This window comes from Lutjanus erythropterus, chromosome 10 (genome assembly GCF_056507025.1).
Source record: "Lutjanus erythropterus isolate fLutEry1 chromosome 10, fLutEry1.hap2, whole genome shotgun sequence".
NCBI classification, from domain to species: Eukaryota; Metazoa; Chordata; class Actinopteri; order Lutjaniformes; family Lutjanidae; genus Lutjanus; species Lutjanus erythropterus.
In genome coordinates, this window is record NC_139326.1 from 14,714,447 (window position 1) to 14,731,490 (window position 17,044).

A 17,044-nucleotide genomic window follows, 5' to 3' on the forward strand; every position below is an offset into this window, starting at 1 on the left:
GATTTTATTGAATAAAAATGTTCCATGACTTGTTTGCTGGTGATGTTTTTGCAGCAACAGTGCATCACTCCCTCTCTGTGAGTGGCACTCAGCCCAAGCTGATTGGACGATGCAAGTAACAGTCACAAATATATACTCGTCTTTTTGTTCTTTTGGTTTGTTTGTTTTTTTTCAGTAGCAGGACTGTGAATGTGGGATAGACCTAAAATTAACTGCAGTGCCTGTGTTCATGGTAACGAAAGGAAAAGTCACAGGGGTGAAACAGCGTGACCCATGGATGTGTTTTAATAGTTTTTGTACAACAATTGATCGCTTTTTATTTAGTAGGACATTGTGGTATTTTTTGGCAGACTGCATTTGACATACTACGCATTGCAACAATAATATTGTTTTTTTTTTGTGTGTGTGGTGTTTATTGACACAACATCAGCACACCAAAGTGCACAGAAGTATGCAGACAGGGGTGTCCACATACTTTTGGCTATATAATGTAAAACATAAATAAAATGTAAAAAAAAGTATGTCACTGATTAAATAAAATAAAACAAAATAAAATAAGAGTAAATAAGAGTGAGGGATACCTTAGTTGAAGCAAACTGCTCCCATTTGTTCTCGATGGCTCTCTCTTTTTTCAGCGTCTTTATCGTGGTCCTGCCTCGGCCAGGGTCTCTGCCAATGGAAAATAATAGCCGCTGTTGTGATACATTCATCACCGCGGTGACCTTCTGCGACTCACCACAAGTCGAAAACCGCCCTTTGAGGCAGAGACAGCTCGAGAGTCGCTCCGGCCATTATCAAAATCATAATTCATCTTATCGTAAAAACTGTGCAGTGTTTCTAGATTGATGCCCAACATCAGAGCTGCCCGCCCGGTGGAGGGCCCAGCAGTGTCGTAACCTTGTGATAATGTTTCATTTCATCCTCTCCTTGTCTTCCTGTACAGTAATACCTCAGCTGGATCATTTGGCCCATAAAGCTTAAGACTTTCTGGGAAATTGGATTTGAAGCTGAGCGAAGGCCCTGGAGGCTGTAACATGATGACGTTGGGGTACAAAAAAAAATGTCTTTGTAGCTCTTTTCCTCCCTTCCCCCCCCCATTCTTTTCTTTTTCCTTTTTATTCTTCTATCAATTATTCAAGGCTTACAGTGGTGTGCAATAATATGCCTGTACTACATTTTACATGGAACCACCGTTACCGAGCGCAGTGCAGTCGCCTTTAAACTTTATGAATTCATCTATTCTCACAGTCCAGGTCTCCTCTGACACCTGGAGAGAGACCATAAACATCATCACAGATCAATATAAAGGCAACCAAAGAATGAATAACTAGAATTACCACCTAGTAGTTGTATGCCTCCACTGACCAGTCAAGTTGCAGTTTACATCCATGTCTGTTCAAACTCATTTATGTGGTGAAGATGCAATTTAATAAAAATGTATTAAGTGTATTTTTTGGGTAAAATGGAAGCTATCATTCTATTGACTATGTATGATTCCAGTGAGAAACATGCTGCCTTCACTTAGAGACTATTTTTACAGAAGCATGAAGAAGACCGACAGAGAGCTTAACGTTATGATGTGACAGTGAAGTTGACCTTTGACCTTTTGCCTCCAAATTATAATCAGTTCATTTTCAAGTCCAAGAGGACATTTGTACCAAACTTTCCTTCTAGGTATTCATGGTTATAGTGATCTTCCAAAATCTGATCAGTTCATCTTTGAGTCCAAGTGGATTTTTGTGCTAAATTTGAACAACTTCAGTCAGATATCGTGTTTACAAGAACTGGACGTACGGACAGGCCAAAAACAGGCTAATTAAAAAAATTTATGTACAGAATGAACCTCGGAAATAACTGCCTTTGAGTATTTAAAGCAGACTATAGATGTATAGTCCTGTGGGTTAAACATATGAGTTTAAGCACCACACAGCTGCTGCTTCTGCACTTTCTCTCTATTTCCTCATTCTGGACCCCCTGTGGTAGGTCAATATCATGGGAGCAGAAACCTGGAGGGGTGTGCGGCGGGGGGACGAAGATGGAAGAATGCAATCTCCGCGCTAAGCCTGGACCCCCTCCGGAGCTTTGGACTTTATATTTCATCCAGCACTGTCAGCTCACGCCTGCAGCCCCCTGATCACCACCACCCTTCATCACCGGCTCTCTACAGTACAGATACAGCGTCTCTTCAGGTGGCTCGCTTAAAAACAGTGTGGATTTGACAGAAGTTAGTCATCGGCCAGCGTGCAGAGGTCAGTGCGGTAATGAGCTGATCCCTAATGGATATGTCACTCATGACGCTGTGTTTTAGCCTCTGGACCGGGGCTCCAGGCAGTGGAATCACTCTTTAATAAATGACAGTTAATGTATTATGCATGGAGCTTTTTGAGAGTAAGAGTTAGGAAGTCATAATTTAAATGCTCTGTGTGCTTTTGTGTCTCATTGTTCAACATGAATGCACTGTTATTCTGTCAAGTAACCGAAGGCTCATGAATTCATAAAAACATAAACTACAAAGGTCAGATTTTAAAGGGAAAGTTCAGATTATTTGAAGCGGGGTTGTATGAGGTATTAGTCAGTGTATTTTTTTTTATTTTATTTTCTACAGTAGATTTGGAGTCTGGAGAAGCAGAGAAGAGTACCAGCACATGAGCTAAACATATTTCAGCAACCTAAAAAAGGTAATCTGAAAAAAAATCAATAACAGTTTAGATTCACTGAGGTCACACAACACAAACAAACTAACAGCTGGCGGCATCAGTAGACCTATGTTCTGCAAGGTAATATTATTGATTTTAGCTATGAAGTTTGGTTGAGCAAGAAGAGAGCGATATCTGGATTACAGTGGCTTTCCATTGGAAAAGGCTGTCTGATGGAAAGGTAAAGTGGTGAAAAGATTTTAAATATAGCGTACACTCAAACTAATATTTTTGTTTTCAGGTGGCTAAAATACATTTTGATTCTGGTTCTTAGAAAAACATTTCAGATGCACCACTGTGGCCTTAAAGGGGCATGTTACCCCAAAACCGAAAATACATATTTTCCCCCTGGCCTGTGGGGATAATTCATAAATCTTTTTTTTTTTTTTTGGTGGGAGTTGCAGAGTTTTAGTATAAGACTCTCTAGTAGAAAGAAAGTAGCGCTGGCCGATTCCACTGCAGAAAGAAAGTAGTTCTTCCAGTAGGGTTCGGCGACTGAAGGAATGTCTGACCTTTTGGCCTTCGGAGCTCGACTCGTTGTACTTTACAGATTTATTTTGAGGATTTCGTCAGTTGCTGATGGATGGGCTGATGGTGATCAGCTGGAAAATTTTAACAAATCGCCCAACCCTATCCTACATTAAACTGCTCACAAAGAGATACTGGTTTTGAATTTATCAAATGTATTTGTTTTGCGCTTCAAGCATCACAAGTGTTAATTTAGTCCCATGATATTGAAGAGAAGATAAACATCTCTATGGCTGATATCTCTAAAACTCTGCAACTCACAAAAACTCTAGATGAATAAACAGCACTACAGGACAAGGGGAAAATATGCATTTTTGATTTTAATGTGAATTGTCCCTCAAGACAAACTGTTTTACAGCAGGTGAATTTGGAACAATTCCACCAATGTCAATTTAAAAAAAAAAAAAGTTACATCATATGTGGGAAGTTGGGGCAAATCAGTCTTACAGCTGCTAAACAGGAGGCTTGGCTGATGAGGAGTATTTTTAGATAGAGATCTCGCCTGAGGTAGCTTAAAAACGTCAACTTCTTATTCTTGTAATTGTTTTAACTGACCACTGGATAGTTGTGTGTGGGTGGTGAGAACCTTTGACCCCTGAATAACTTACTCAAGGTCCCAGCGGGCGGTGAGGGGGCCGACTCTGCCGGAGCGATCCACAGTCAAGGCCTTCAGCAGCCAATTCAGACGGCAGAGCTGGCAGTGGATGACCTTCCTGCAGCAGCACATAAAGACGTGAACTTAAACATATGCAGTTTCTGTTTCTTTGTCCAAACAATCCATAAATATGCTTTTATTATAGATCCGACACCACAGGCAAGAAAAACACTTATGGCAAATCATCCTACTGATATTTCCACTATAATATTTCACCTTTTTATCAATGAGGGCAACAACCATGATCCCACGGTACTTCAGATGTCATCAAACTACATCTTTTAGAGAATTAAATACATTAAAATATGGATGTATTAAACATCTTCTTTTTCAGAATAAACATGACAGTTTGAAAATGAAGAGACATGTGTCATGTTGTATGCAAGACTTGGATCATCAGGGTTTCTGCAGGTTTCAACAAGGCCATTGTAAATAAAATCCAAGGCCATAGTAGCAAAATTTCAAAGGATATGAAGGAAAATCAGGGTCCCAAAATTGCAAAATTCAACTGAATATGACTACACAAAAGTAATAGTAGCAGTGGTGGTCATCATTTGCATGTTAGTTTTGTTTTGTGGTTGTTACAGTGTGATTAATACACATCTTTCCCGAATACACACTTAAAAGTGAGTCTGAAGTTAATGCATCTTTATAAAAATATTCTTAACATCATAATCCAATATATTTTGAAGACCTGTCAAAATGTATTTAAGACATTTTAAGACGATTGGATTTTAGACTTTTTAAGGATCCATAGAAACCTTGATCACAAAAATGCAGGATCTGGGTTCAGCTGGAAAAAAAAATCCAGTTATAAAATGCATTCAAAGTAACTTCTTTTCAAAGATTCGCAGATTCAAAGATTTACTAACATTTAACCCCAGCATTGCCAAATCAGGTGAAGAGTCAACCTGTAGCATGTGAATTATTAAACACTGTAGCCAAAAAAATAACATAGGCAAGTATTTAGTGTATTTATGATGCACACGTGTTGCTTGGACCACAACAACACACAAGGAAAGGGTACGACGAAGCATGACAACAAAGTTCACTTGTAAGAACCAGTAAATTATTGATTATAATAATCATTCTACTGCTGGAAGCTCTGCAGTTAAAGCAACAGATGAGAAAGGCAAAAGTCTCTTTTTTGTTGTCACAGCATCTCAGCAGAACTACGGCAGTAGTTTGAAAAATGTAACACACTAAAAAGAACTATCTGATAACTTTAATTCCAAGCTTCACATTCAGTTTCTATTCTCACTCCTAATCAATGCGAGAGCACCGCTGTGGCCTCAAGCTTCAGGGCCAAGAAATCATGAAATGTGATATTTTGGAAATGGTTTCACAGCAGGTGCACTGAGAATATTTCTACCACTTTCTTCCTTTAGGCAAAATTAGTTAACATTACTGTCTCATACGACATTTTTTAAATATTCTTTTCTAATAATTATAAAGTGCTCTTTTGTACTAAGGGTTCAATGTCAAACTTTATTTTTCTTTTGAAGAACTCAAATTAGACCAAATTCTATTTTAAAGCAATATACAGACGCTGGATGAATTCTTTTATCTTTTCCCACGATTTTTTATTACATTTTTGTAACTACACGTTTGGGCGCCTGTCTGATGCCTTATGGTTATATTTCCTTGTATGCTGGTTGTGTAGTTGTGTGGTAGGTTTGAGATTTTTATACTTTTATACCCTAACCCTAACTTAAAAACTAGGTGTGAAAGAACAAAAACTAACTGAAATGATATTGATGTAAGTCTTTAGTCAAATTTGTCAACACAACAAATATTTCTAAAATCTTCTCCCTGATAACATAATAAAATTTAAGTATAATAATAATAAAATATAATACTAATAGTAAAATGAGTAAGACTGAAACCATTTTCAAATAACAAAAACCAAAGCAACAAACAAACACAAGAGTGAACTGAAAACAAAAATTTAGATGAAATAAAGATAAAAAGCAATAAAACATACACTACATACTCCGATAAATCTGGTGAGGTCTGAATATAAAAGCTTATGTTGTTATTTTTCTTTATCTCTTGAAAACAGATCTTGATCACCAATGAAACTACCTAAATAAATAAAGTTACAGTGACCTTTTACATTGGATGTGAAGTCCTTTTAAGTCCTCTGCACAAATGCCACCAGACAAAGTTGTGTTTTTTTCCCCACATCAGAAGGTAAACAGCACGACATTAATTAAGCAATAGTGTAGTGCCCTCTCCAATGGGCAAAAATAGCAGCTGAAAATATAATAATCATATTAAAAACCCTTCATTTACAGTCAAGTCTTCATATGTAGGTCAAATAAGCGGATGAAAACATCGACGAGAGAGGCCCAACTGCTCAATACAAGAGCTGCTGTGATGGGAACAATGCAAAACATGGCATCTCTCTAAAAGCTTGGTTACAGTGTCACCGGCAGTCAAGTGGTGCCGTCCGTCACCCCGACACTTTCACGCTTCGAGGCTTTATGACCACATCCATTCCCATGATCTCTCCTAACACATCAAACAACACAATATGAGTTCTGCCTCCCTCTCTGCCTCGCTCCATTCCCACCCCCCCCCCCCCCTCGCCCACAAATGCTGCTGCCCCGGGTCGCTCCGAGCTCTTTTCATTATCGACCAGGCCGTTTGTCTGCCAGGCAGATCGTCTGCTAGATTAGGATCTGTCAGATGTCAGGTAACAGCCTTTGAACGGGGTTGTTATTTTCCAGAGGTCTCGCCAGAAAACAAGGCTGTGTTCTGGCGGTGGCAATAATGCGGTGTCACAGGAAATGCATGTTGAGTTGGAGGTGATGTATCATAAACACAGGCTGTAGATCTGTCCCCGTGGAACAGAGCACAGACAAATGTAAAACACGGAGGACTCTGTGTCCATAAAGGTGAGGGAGCAGACCTGAAAAAACACCTGGGCAGGAACTTTTCTGTTTACCATTTATTATCAGCACGTTATCAACAAATGGTTTATTACAGACTATATAATTATGCTTTTTTCAGCGCACTCAAGGCTATTCGTAGTTACAGGAGGGGAAAAATGAGCTATTTTATTAATAGGTAATAATTATTAGGTCATAATTAGGTCCTAATTGACTACTAAAGTAATTGCCAACTATCTACAATATGATGGATCATTTGGAGTCATTTCTGGACTGAAAAAAAAAGTCAAAATTCTCTGAATATTTTTGAGTTGTGGACAAAATAAGATATTTGTGCACGTCACCTTGACTTTGAGGAAACAGGGACATTTTTCATCATTTTGTGAGAAGTTATGGACCAAACAACTTATCGATCACTCATGAAAATAACTGACAGATTAACTGATAATGATTATAATCAATAGTTGCAGCCCTATTTAAGCTGCAAAAACAAGACTCCCTCAAGTTTTGACTTTGATTTGAAAACACAAAACATTCAAGTCTCACATTCTGATCTGGTAAAATCTGAGTACATAAAAAACTAAATAAGAAAACACAACTTTGAAAGGAAAATGTTAACATGTTGTGCCATTTTCATGATCAGCAGTATTAAGATTAAAACTTGCAATTAACTCGCAGTTTGCAATTTATGACTTAACTTTAACTTGAAACAAGATAGTCGACCAGCTCTGCTTCATTATGCTGAAAAAGTGTTGGAGAACATATAAAATGTTAATGCATCAGTTACACACACTCATTAGGAGTTTGGCTCGTTTGTGACAATATTCTTTAAGTGAATTTTATTAGAATTAGTTTGTTTGTATTGATTTTAATGTTGTACTGTGTTGTAATTTTTTTTAAATAATGTACTCATTGACCATTCAGTTATCATTGATAATTTATATAAATAGCTTTAAATGTTTCATTGTTTTATAGAAATCATTTATGAGAGCCGCTCTAAGGAACTTTCAGATTTTGTTGATTTTGGAGGCCCCTGTAGACAAAAGTGGCGGCGTTTCCACTGTAATAACCACAAAATACATCAATGACTTAAAAACAAGGCATTATTTTGACCTACTAATTCATTATTTTGAGATAGGGGAGACCGGGAGCAATTGTAACACTTTTAAATATTTTCATCCATAACATAAAACCTAAAAATGTAAATGTTGGCAGGTATGTATTAAATGCTCATTTATGTGTGTTAAACAAATGTTACCAGTTTCTGTAACAGAAGTGCAAACATTTAGCAAATTACTGGTAAAACAGATATCTCCTAGTTTGAGGGCTAAAATGTTCCTGCTTTCCATTTAATCATTTTCAACCACATTACATTTGTCACAACATAATGTACGACATAAACTCTGTTGCTGTATTTTGTTCAAAAGCTAGTACCTGTGAATTGTAGGCAGCACTGAGATCAAATCCACTGTATAACACGTGCAGAGCAGAAGCCACTAAATATTGCTTTTGTGAATCCGAGTTCTGCGCGCGTCTATTGTCAGCCAACACCCGAGTTTCTAACAAGGCAGATTTGTCAGAGAAAACTTTTTCTGACACGTTTTTCAGAAAGGTTAGCTCTGGTTCACGCAGCATCAAAGGAGTCAGCCGTATGAAAGAAATACAAAATGAAAGCATCAGGAGTATCTTTCACTGTCAGATGTTCGACATTAAATATTCAGCAATCTGCCTGTTTGCTTTTCTTTGTTTGATGTTCGCTGAGGTGTAGTAACACATCTGTTTGACATGAATCAAACGGATGAGCGCTGACTGATGGTGGAGGGTGGAATAAGTGCAGTGATTCCTTAAAATCTAATCTTTCAAACATCTCACCTGTTTCTTTACTGGAGCACGAGGTGTGGTGATTCTTTTGAAAAATAAATTGAAACCCATGCCCTCATTTAAACAAGGAGTGAATATATCCGATCCTCTTGGCTCTGATGTCTAAATGTATATTTATTTTATGCTTCCTCTGATTCCAAAAACAACTCGTTTTGAAGCTGAAAGCCTTGAACGGTCTCTTCTGGCTCCTCTGAAGACCTTCCTGTATGGAGTTATTTGAAAAAACACAAACAGTAGACTGTGTGTACACTGCAGCAACCTACTATACAAACTGCATATGGCGAACCCAACACTGTATGAGCATTGTATATCTGAAGGTGATAAATGAAAGTGACAGGCAGAAGGATAAAGTCTAGCAGCTGTGGTTCTCACGTCTCTTTCACTGGAAGTAACAAGTGTGCTGCTGCTTTCTAGCTGCTGCTGCTGGGGTGGAGGGTGCAGAGTAACCCTAACTCGAGCTCCATCTGTTAACACAGAAGCAGCTTGCTAAAAACAATGTTTTTCTCACAGTCGCTCAATAAAATATTAAAATTCAAGCACTGACCTATGCTTCTGCCTACAAGTCGAGTTGGAGTCTGTCCAGACTCATATAATGTACGTGTTGAAGGCTTCGAAGGAATTTAATAAAAGATAAAGCGATGACACGTTGAAGTCGACCTTTCACCTTCTGGATATAAAATAGCATCACTTCATCATTTTCTCCTATTAGATATTTGTTTGTATTTTTGTCATAATTAGGACACGAATTCCTGAGTTAAACTTGTTTGTGAGGCTACAATGACCTTTAACTTCCAAATTCTAATCAGTTCATCCTTCGGTCCACATGGACGTTTGTACCAAATTTTAAGAAAATCCATCCAAGTGTTTCTGAGACACACCATCTTGAATACTGTTAAAGGAATAGGCTGTACAGTATACAGTGACCTTACCTCGTGCTTCACTCAGCAGAGGGGAGGTCAGGGAGTCATGGACGGGAGTGAAAGGCTGTGCTGACTGGCTCTTCTTCCTACGTGGCCTTGCTTCATTTGCACCTGACCGGCTGGTTCCTGCAGGCAGAGGCCACCTGAACACAGCAGAGACACAGCGTTGTTAGCTTTTATTAACATATGAGAATAAGGATGATGTGATTAGCAGGGACTTTAAGGTTGAGTGGTAGCATTGACAAAGAATCGTGCACTGCATATCTCAGCTGTATTAGCTTTTGCATGTAGGTTTAACAAAGAGTTCAATATCTGAATGTCATGAAAGTTGATAGACTTTTATGCAAGTCTCGAATTTGTGTGTCTTTGGTGTGTGTGTGGCTTTTATTATTTTAATCTGTTACATCGTGAATGAGGTCTCTACTTCAATGTTTTTCACATTTTTACACATCCAGCAGATACAGAGCAACCTTAGTCTTCATTTGGACTCATGCTTGTGGCGACCTGATCAATGTGATTCGCTCTCCTTTTAGTTCTGTTTTGGTCTCCACCAGCCCCTGAGGGAAACATCTGGCTCTGCAGCTGCTAAATGCTCCATTTTGTTCACTGGCTACTTGCTAACGTTGTCTGTTTGCTGTTTGGACCTGGTCAGGTAGTGTATATTGGGTTTATCAGGGCTTTCTTGCTAAAAAGAGCTGGTGGAAACTGGGTTGGTATGAGCTGAGAAGGTGAAACAAAAACAGTCAAGACTCGGTCTGTGAAACTAAAACAAAATCCTCTGTAGAGGAGAGCAGAGATCATTTTGTTTGTTTGGTGTTTGTCATGAGGAGCAACACTCCACTATCTGTAATTATTATTACTGAGCTTTAAGGAGTCTTCTTTTGTTTAAATGTAAAAGTGAAGACCTTAGTTATGGTCCATTCTATGGTCCAACCATAGAATTGGTTAAAAGCAAAATATGCATTTAGAGTATAAATTATACATCATACATGCCATGCATCCAGGCTGAAAAACTACACCAAAGAGGAAATGAAACTGAGCTGATGTGACTTGCTGTCTCACCTCTCTGAATTGCTGTCTGAGTCAGAGGAGAAACTGGGAGGTCGAGGCTCTGTTCTCAGCTGCTCCTCCCTCCTCATCCGCTGCCTCTCCTCCGCCTCCAGCTCCTCCTGTTCCTCTTTCTGCAGGAGGCGGAAGTGGCTCTGGCCCCGCTTAATTGCTGACGCCTAACGCCTGCAAAGCAGAGAGAGACACAAGCGGAAAGCCATAAATACCGTGGCATCAGCAGTGTGCTTTAACAATGATATATGTTCACTTTCCAATGACGCAAATGACAGAAAAGAAAAAAAAACAAAACGCACATAAACCACAAATGTCAAGCCTGCACATTAATCTCCTGTCTTTGTCAGACACACACAAAAACCATCAAAGCAGATGAGTTACAGTCAAAAGTGCTCATGTGTCATTACAATAATCCCTCAAAACCATGCACACACACACACAAACACACAAGTGCACTGTAAATCATCCAAATCAGAGCACACCAAAGCAGCAGGCAGGCACAAATGACACCTAACTAGAGCATTATGGGAGAAACGTGTTACGTCTGGCCAGATTAATGACTTAATTATGGTGGTTTAGCTTCCAACCATAACCTTTCCTCAAATACTGTTTGCTTGTTTTTCTCATACTGCACGCGTAATTACCTTTGCATTAATGCCGCGGTGGAAAATTAAAAGACGCGCGCACAGAAGCAACTGTCGGGGTGACTTTGCCAAGAGACCGGCCGAGGTAGCACACCTCCGTGTTCCTTAATCATTTCACACGAGTAGTTTGCCTTCTTGTGAGTGAAGGAGGCAGAGAAAAGCAGGTCAGAGTGCAGGCTGCTAAGAAGAAGCTCGTTATAGTGAGCTAGAATGGAGAGTCATGGTGGCGCACGCCGCCTCGGCTGTGTGATCCTTTGTTGTTGCAATCGACTGGGATTCAAAAGAAATATTACAGGGCTGTATGTGCTTTAAAATGAAATGAAGGCTGTGCTTCAGCTTGTATGGATGCTTTTGCGACTGGAGGAAGCTCAGCAGTCATCAGGAGTTTCAATAAGACTGTGACTCTGAGATAAGCAAAGGCAATATCTAAACAATAACTTTGGGTTGGCAACAATTCAATGTTATTGTTTATATACTTACAGTGAAACTATATTGAGATGATGTGAACAGTGTTATTTTTTTACAATATTCTGCTGCCCGTTGCCCAATCCAACGTTTTCGAGGTAACTGTAATTAGAAACAATTACCTCACAACAATATGAGTGATTTAAAGGTTCCATGTAGAGTTTTTAAGCATTTTGTGATGAATGGGTCCCTGTTTTTGTTTTTGTACATCATGCTATACGAGCAAACAGAGCAAACACATATATTTGAGCAAACAGCACTAGTGGCAGGATTCAGTCAAGAAGCATAGTATAAAGACGTATAATAGAAAACCTGGAGAAGGCTTTGCCGTTCATTCTTGCTTCAAATTTTTTCCAGTGGCCACTCGCAATATTGCAGTGAAAAATTCCTCTGTAGCCCAAAAAGTATTTTCACTATACGCCACCATTATAAAAGACAGGACACCTAAAACTGCAAACAAATTCAATCCTGACTTTTTCTATGCAGACGTGTTTGATCCATGGAGGTTTAATATTTGTAAAACTTTACATGAGATGAGAAAACATTTAAAAATCTGAGGGGGGAAAACAAATCACTTCAACCATAGATTGTATATTAAACAGGGTTTCAAAACGTTTAACCACCTACGGCTCCAGTTCTCTATTTGGACTGCAGTATTCATTTTTGACCACAAGGGTCTTACAAATCGATCCTTTAATCCATGAGGTTTTTATCATTTTAAAACTTAATCATCACTTAGAAAAGTGTGACGTCATCTAAATGAAAACTCTGTGGGCTGAGTGGGAAGTGGGCAGGTGGAGCCAGAAGGACACTGATGCGTTTCTCCCACTAATGAACGTGCAGTGGGCTGCACAAAACGAACAAGTCTCTAATGTGCATTCCTTCAACTGGTTCGACCAGAGGACACTGGTGCTGATGCTTTATGAGCCCAATAACACAGAAGCCTGAGCACGCTTGAGAAACGTTTTCTCTATGTGCTCAGTGAACAACTGAGTGGGGAAACACGGCATCTCTTCATAGCACATGCTCAAAATCTCAGATTCGCAAATGTTTCATGAGGAGCAAAACGCATTCATTTGGTTTGTTAGACATCATTTGGTTAACTCAGCAACTCGCAGTGACTGCAACAAGAAGCAGCTTCAATTTCCTGATTACAAACATGACAAGCAAACCAAGAGGAAGAGGTGGCCAGTGACCTTACAATAATCTTGTGACCTTTCCTTTACAGGCGAACTAGATTTTTGTGCAAGGGTGAAAGCAGACAAGCAAAGGCACAAACGCCTGCATATGTTCCAACCCTCTGCTGCTCCAGTTCTTATTTGTTATCTAGCGAGCAGCTGGCTGGTAATATTTCGCCCACAAGTGGAGCCAAGCACTTCAGCCTAGGAGGGGGGCACCGAGCACTTGTGTTCCAGCATGCTAATTTGGCTCCGTTCGGCGATACAACGAGTGCACCAGTTTAGCTCGGAGGCATGTCTGTTCTATTTGCATACCACCACACCCCTGATATTACTTATTAATCTTCAGATGTGACATCTAAGTCCAAAATGCAGCAGTCTTAATTAAAGTGTGTTTCTATCAGCATCGCTAATGACTCGTAGCTTCAAATTGTGCAAAAAGTTTTTCCCTGGAGTAGCTGCTGGCTGCCAAGAGTGTGGGAGGTGGCATAGTGACCTTGCCTCAGACGTGACTAATTTTGTGAGCTCTTTGAGCTAAAGTGACTCTTTCACTTTAGTTCAGCTGATGTTTTTTTTTTAAATTGATTAATATCTTCTAACTGGCAGGCAAATGGGTGCCTTTCTGCTCATGTTTGATGCACCACATGTACAAATGTTTGTGACAACAGCACCGGTTGTGTCGGAGTGTAACATGAAAGCCGAACAATAATACGCTGAAGGGAAAAGGGAGGGGAAGAGAGAGAAAGAAGGCAACAGAAGAAAAAAGCTGCCGAGTCAATGACAGGCTGCAGTGTTTGGTGTGACAAGAAAATAAAAGGCATTGAGAAGAAGCAATGTATCATCAATACGCAAACACACAATGAAACTTTTGTGTTTGAAAGCCAAGAAGCTCTGAAGTGAAACCCCATTATGCCTTTTCTCATCACCACCGTCTGTCCTTCCAGTCAATAACAAGTTATCCTTTCTTTGTGAGGGCGAATCATGACCACAAATCAGAGACCGGTTTGAAAAGCTTATTAAAGTTGACAATGCTTGGAAGGAGGACTTGATAGGTGGTTAAAAATTGATTGCAATGTAAAAAATTTAGACATTTGTTCATAAGGGGAGGGTGGCGGTGGATGGGGATAGCTTTTTAACAGATCAGATCGTGGGAGCCCTTGGGTGGCAGCTTGTTGCCAGGCAACAAAAGAGATGGGGATCGTGGTAGGTGAGGAATCTTTACAGCGATTACACCGACTAAAACGTCTAGTCTTAATCTACTCATCGGCTCAACTCTCATAGCGTTATAAATTCCTACATGGGACTTTTTGTGCAAGTCCAGATTTTGGGAGCAATGCGTAGCAACTGCAAAAATTATTACAGCAGTCCAAATAGCACATTGGAACCATAAACTGTATATAAAACAGATTGAAATCGGTTGAAGCGAGTTGTTTCCATCCGTCCCCTCTGCCCCGTAATCAGGGAAGCTTGGGCTGGCTGCAGTAACGCTGTAAGACCACAAATTGACAATAACAACCAACGACAAGTCCTGATGATTTCTTATAACTCATATAATTGGAACTCTAATTAACTTGAAACAGGCACAAAAACAAAACAGGCATTCCCACCCAGAACAGAAATTTCAAAAGACGCCTTGATCACTGATGACATATGATAGTCATTTTATGATTTATCACAACAAATATATTACAGATTTCTCCTTTAAAACTTGGTGGGGTTTTTTAGATTATGACACAGAAAGCACTGCAACATGACATAAAAAAAGTTCAAACACATTTCACAATTAGATCCTAATTATAAATCTAGCAGAAAAACGTTAGTTGGGAAGCATTATCTGTCAGCTACAACGCGACGAGGAACAGGGCTCACAGTGGTGTTGACAAGACAGCATGGGATGTTTCATGTCAACATCGCCAGAGACAAATGGCAGACTGCGACAACACAAGCTGGCGCAGTCATAAATGACAGAGCGCCACAGACGAGGGTAAGAGCCAAAACTCTGTTTGGGCTTTGTTGTGTCTTCTGAGGGAAAACAGGAAGGAAACAGCAGGATATAGGAAATCAAACTGGACACTCGTGATATCTACACACTAGAAAATGTCTTGGACCATCGCAGTTGGATGGTAAAATTTGTAAAATCAGTGCCAGGGTGCAAATACAAAAACTGTCTTATGTACACATGCAAAGAACATGACTGTTGTGGTGCAATTCCAGTGAACATCTTTAAATTTGTGTCCTAATTTCTATCTCATCTTAAAATGGAAGAAAAGGAGAATTATTCCCGCTGTGTCTGTGTTTTTGGGATTACCTAAATTATGTGACAAATCCCCGTCCCACAGAGGATTAGGGCCATTTGAAATACATTATTTGACATTATGTAATATTATCATCCCATTTTCTGATATTTCTGCGCTTTTATCTAAGAATTGTTATCTTTTTTTCCTCAGTTCAGACTTTAATCAAAGAACTCCAGTGATTTTTTTTCACTCTCCTCTAAGGAAGAGACAAGTGAAATTCTTGTCAGTTGTCCTTTAAGATGTGTTTGTTGGCATTCAGTTTAACATCATTATTCTGCAGGTATTATTACTATGGTTTTCTGGAGTGATTTGATGGTTTGACTGTTCACCTAAATACATGTGAGGTCTTAATATATAACTCATAACATAACTTTCACTAGCCAGCCAATCAACAATAAATATAAAAACTGATGCCACACACAACAACACGTTTGATTATTTTAATTAGGGATGCACGGATACCGATACCAGCATCGGGTATCGGTCTGATATTGTCCTCACATCGTACTCATAAAACTACTCTGATACCCACACTCGATACCACGTCACGAAAAGTAGCCGCTCGATACAAGTAAACATCTAAAGAACCGCCATGATGCAGCGTTCAAGGCGTTGCTTACCTTCTTTTTTTGGCCGCGTCGTCATCATCCTCAACATCATCATCCTCAACATCATCCACTAACGACCGCAGACTTTGGAAACTGTCCGTAAAAGTCCATGTAAGTCCATGTAAAACGGAAATAAATACACAGAGTGCCGCTGTCCAATAAGTCCCGGCGGGTGTAAAACTATCTGAATGCCTCAGCAAATTAATCCGAAGACGAAGAAAAAACACGGGTGCTCCTTTCTGCGTGATAAACCGCTAAAATTTCTCTTTGTGTACATATTCTTCACCAAAGAGACACGCAACTTCACTCTGCGTGGTTCACGGCAGGGTCAACAAAACTGTTGCACACATGGCACCACACTCATACCTGTCCCCCCCTAAACAATGACAGGTAGGAACTAATTAGCTCTTAGACAAGAGGGACATGAAGAAGAAACTTAAATACTGCACATGTAAATGTTAATAAAAATACTAGTTAAAATGCTGTAAATGATAATGAAATAATTATCATATATAACATCATTTATAATAGTAAACTCAATTCTGCAAGTCCATAATAATGTTGTGAAATTATTATACTGAAATATACACAGTAAACTGCACAGCTTAATAAGGAGCACAAAATCAGTTAAGTAACTTACTACAAATAACCTGAAAATGTAATGTGTACAGTAACTCTGGTTACACTTGTAGCACAAAACAGCAACAATGATTTATTACATTTAGAAAGTGACCATCTAATGAAAGTACTTGTTCTTGCACTCGGTCTGAAAAAAAAAGTGGTCTTGGTGCATCCCTAATTTTAATAAAACAAAGTGATGCATTGCAGCAAATCATTTGCATGTGGTTTTCTATGAAAAGTAAAGTTGCATGGGTTAGTTGTCATATATACAGTTGGATGTCAGCAGGGGTGGAAGTAATGCCTTACAATTACTCACATTACTGTAATTAAGTCATTTTTGGGTACTTGCACTCATGAAAGTATGCATTACACTATCTAATCCCCTTTGCTTGATACTTTTAAAATCATTATTTGCCACTGAGTAGGACAACAATTTTAATTAATATCCAAACCTTTCATTTACATTCTTGTAGCCCTTAGGGCTATCCGAACACAAACAGGCCCATGCAAACCATGACATATGGACAGAAAGAAACAATAAACAAACAAACAAAAAGGCCCTGCAGGCACAGGTTTGAAGAGGTAAAGTTTGGGA

The 17,044-nt window shown here is 39.2% G+C and overlaps 1 pseudogene; it reads right to left on the minus strand.

Moving 5' to 3' along the window:
* LOC146320173 (coiled-coil domain-containing protein 60-like) overlaps positions 1 to 17,044 on the minus strand; it is a 44,468-nt pseudogene that overhangs the window by 15,697 nt on the left and 11,727 nt on the right.